Raw genomic sequence first — 4370 nt, 5'->3', positions numbered from 1 at the left:
CACAGCTACACTCTGCTTTTAGGGGATATGGGATGGCTAGGAGGGAGGAGAGGAGAGGAGAGGCCATGCAGACCTCACAAACTTCCGTTAGTCCTGGATCAGTTGTGGCCCCATCAAGTCTGTGAAAGAAGGCAGGCAGGGGAATGAATGCTCTGTGGCCAACCCAGGCTGCTGAACAAATGTGGTTTGTTGCTGTGCATCCTGAAAAAAGAGTCCAGACTTTCTAACGTGATCAGCTCCTCTTCCTCGCTTGCTGTCTGGGAGAGTATTGTAATTCACATTAAAAGGACGTTCTCACCCTCTAACTAGTCAGGTGAAAGAATGAGAACTTCTCCTAACCTTGATTCCTACCCTTACTTGCTTTGTGACCTTCGGCAACAGCGTTAGCTGGTGTTATTTCAGTTGGTTTTGGCTGGAGCATATTGTTACTAACCTGCACGTGCCTCTGGCTTTCTGAACTTCATCAATTTCCCATTGCTAAATGTGATGAGAGGGAATCAGTGGAAGTTCAGCATTTTTCTAGTTAAGTATAGAGCTGATTTCATTCTTCTGCACCAAAGCACCCAGCAAAAACGTTACAGCTTTTCGCCATCCTATTCTCCCCACTGTCAAATTTTCAGCTTTGCAGAGACTAGACAAGAGAGGACACCAGACAAAAAGAGACTGGAGCATATACATGGCAAGATGTCCTGCCGGCCCACTGGTTATCATCATACCTACCCCAGTCACCCAACCAGACAGTTGCAGTGCTGTTTGCTCTGCTGAAATCCTTTAAGCATCATAGCAGAACCCAGCCAGTCACTCAGTCCTCACTGGAAGTGGAGGCTCCAGCTACGCTGTTGAAATGTTGGGGGAGGGAAGCTGAGCGGGGCGCAAATCAAAACAAAAGTTATACATACTCATTTCCTCACATGGCCGTGCTGCACCACCTGGTACCCATCCTGTGCCCTGTTTCCATCCCATAAGCTAAAATCGCAATGTAACTCAGCCCAGAGCAGGAGAAGCTGGCCATCTGCAGGAACCAGGCACCATTTTCCCTGGAGCCTGTTTAAGGGCTGGCACATGGTATTCTAAAGGAAGAAGAATTGGATTAGGCTTTTTCTGGATGCTTAGCCCGCGCTGTTAGTGCTCTCTCCTGTCCAAGGCTGTTCCAGGCAGGCAGCAGAATGCAGATGGATGAATAGCTGGTTTGCAGGTGTTAACCCTATTTTTAGGAACAGGTTTCCTGCAAGGGGGGGTGAGGGGAAAGCTAGAATCACAACTCAATCCTCAGCTAGAATAGAAGATGCAGCAGCACAGAAAACAAAACCTTTTCCAGGGTTTTCTGCCCCCGTGTGCTTATTCAGGTGTCCTCAGACAGGCTCCCAAGTCCATAGGCAGGTACCTACATGTACGACCCGATTTAGCAAACAGCATGTTGGGAATCATTAAGAACGGGATGGATAAGAAGACAGAAAATACACCTCTACCCTGATATAACGTGACCTGATGTAACATGAGTTCGGATATAACACGGTAAAGCAGTGCTCCGGGGGGGCAGGACTGCACGCTCCGGCGGATCAAAGCAAGTTCGATATAACGCGGTTTCACCTATAATGCAGTCAGATTTTTTGGCTCCCGAGGACAGCATTATATCGGAGTAGAGGTGTATTGTAGTGACTCTATATAAATCCATAGTATGCCCCCATCGTGAATACTGCGTGCAGATGTGGTTGCCCCATCTCAAATAAGATATATTAGAACAGAAAAAGGTTCAGAAAAGGGCAACAAAAATTATTAGGGGTATGGAACAGCTTCCGTATGAGGAGAGATTGATAAAACTGGAACGTTTCAGCTTGGGAAAGAGACGACTAAGGGAGGATATGATAGAGGGCTATAAAATCATGATGTGTGGAGACAGTAAATAAGGATTAAATACTCCTTGTAACACAAGAACCAGGGGGGTCACCAAAGAACGTAATAGGCAGCAGGTTTAAAACAAACAAGGAAGTATTTTTTCGCACAACGCACAGTCAACCTGTGGAACTTGCCAGAGGATGTTGTGAAGGCCAAGACCAGTGATGGGCAACCTGCAGCCCATCAGCGAACCATGGCCACTGGGAGCTGCGGGGGCGAGGGGGAGCATGCCTGCAGACTGTAAACATCAGCAGAATGCCTCGCGCCTGCAAATGGAGTACCCTGATGGGCTGTATGTGGGCCACAGGTTGCCCACCACTGGCCAAGACCATAACAGGGTTCAAAAAGAACTAGATAAGTTCATGGAGGATAGGTCCATCCATGGCTATTAGCCAGGATGGGCAGGGATGGTGTCCCTAGCTTCTGTTTGCCAGAAGCTGGGAATGGGCTACAGGGGATGGGTCACTTGATGATTCTCTGTTCTGTTCATTCCCTCTGGGGCACCTGGCATTGGCCACTGTCGGAAGACAGGAAACTAGGCTAGATGGACCTTTGGTCTGACCCAGTGTGGCTGTTCTTATGTTCAGAAGCACAGAGCCCCCAGCAGCTCCTATGCAGGTCAATGGGGACCTCATTAAAGACCTGATTCAAAGCCTACTGGAGTCAAAAGAAAGACTCCCATTGGTTTCCACGGATTGTAGACCCAGGCCTTAGGCATAACATGGACTTAGCAGCCTCAGTAATTATGGGGGCGGGGGGGCACTTATTTTGGAAAATCGTAGCCCGTTCTCTTCAGCAAGGAGGGGCGATCCTGGCAAAGGCTGCAGCCCATCTCCAAGGAGGAAAGCCAGTGTAAGCTGGAGGAAGCAGGAAGTGTTTAACAGCTAGAGTAAATGCCTGTTATTTTATGTTGTGCGTTCACTTCAGGGAGTGACTCGGGCCTCTGAGGCTCCCACAGAAACTCTCTCAGGATCCGATGTAGCCTCTTGCGCACTCTGGCAAGTGCCGTGAGCAGTCAGTCAGTCATTAAAAGTGATAGAAAACGTACCCAACTTTCTGGGCAGAGGCTGCTAATTAATGCCACAGAGATTACAGACAGGGGCTGATCAAGGCAGAGGTTCTGATTGAAGGGCTGTAAATGCTACTGTGGAAAATCTAATTGGGAAAATTTGGAAGGTTTTTAGTCTAAAGATGGTGCGGTGGTTAATTAGCCGCCCTTAACTACTCTACCTGGGGCATGTTGTGATAATGAGACAGCGACACGTCAGAACAAAATAGCAGGAGTTATTTGGAGCCCAGCACAAAATAACTGAAGTATCTTCCCCCCCCCCCCCCGACGTGTCCGCTTAGCCCAGTCAAGGAACATTCGATGTGCGCGACTCTCCATGTAGCCCCTAGGAGCAAAATTCGGCTGAAGAGCCGGGGTGGGACCCTGGGCTGGATCGTAGCCCCCGTCAAAGAAGGTGGGAAGTGGAAGGATTTCGGTGGCCTGTTCGTTATTGGTGTTGGCAGGGCAGCGGGGCCGAGGAGCGGAGCACCCGGTCCGGGTGATCTGGGAAGGGCAGTGTATCACATAGCTATTACCGAGAATGGGCTTGGGTGCCCACTTGTACTATGGCCCTGGTACGCTGTTCTGGTGCCAGAAACAGGGCCCTGAGACCAGACCCTGCACAGGGGCCTTTCCACCAGCACGAAGCTGGCTGTACACCAGCCCTACTCCCTGCTGCTGGCACCGAGAGTGAGCCAGGGCTGGGAAGGGGTCAGCGTTCACAGCGGCCTAGGGGCCAGGGAAGCAGTGTGTAAGTTAGAGCAGCCCTGAAACTACTCTAAATGACACAAGGGCCAGACGGGGCCCTACACAGCCCCAGACTATGGGGCCACAAAGGTGGCTTAAAGCACGTTTGTCCCTCTCCCCCTAGTGCAGAAGAATTGGTGTCAAGGCACGTATGTGTGTGTCCTGCTAGAACACGTACTGTAGCACTTGTGTGGGACATGATGCCCACCGACAGCGCGAACATGCCAACATTTCACCTTGCAGAAGCACTCTGTAGGGTTGGGGGTCCAGTTTCTCGTGTGGGATTATCAGGGGCTACATCTTCAGGAGACCAAGCTTCACCGCTGGTCTAATAATCTGGTCTCCCAAATGTGGCCACTGCCATCTCCTGCCCATTACAGAGTCTGTTCACGTCCAGGCAAAAATAAATGTGTTCAGTTCGGCTGCTCAACGCTGACCTGTGTTTTGTTCCACCGGCTGACAGCCCCCCACACAATCTGTCAAGCCTGTTTCCCTGGTTATTTAGAACACGGAAGTTATCCGTAAATTACAACCTGCCAGACCCACTTCTCCGCCTGCCCAAAGCAGCTGTTCTTGGTAATTGGTGGAGAAATGCATTTTGCAAACATTGCTATCGGAATGGATTTAGACTGAATGCGCCTCTGAAAGCCCGCCTGGCTCCAGCATCTCGTGCCCCAAC

The sequence above is a fragment of the Mauremys mutica genome, chromosome 6 (assembly GCF_020497125.1).
Source record: "Mauremys mutica isolate MM-2020 ecotype Southern chromosome 6, ASM2049712v1, whole genome shotgun sequence".
In the NCBI taxonomy this organism is placed as follows: Eukaryota; Metazoa; Chordata; order Testudines; family Geoemydidae; genus Mauremys; species Mauremys mutica.
The sequence above is the reverse complement of the archived record's forward strand: the minus strand, read 5'-3'. Positions refer to the sequence as shown.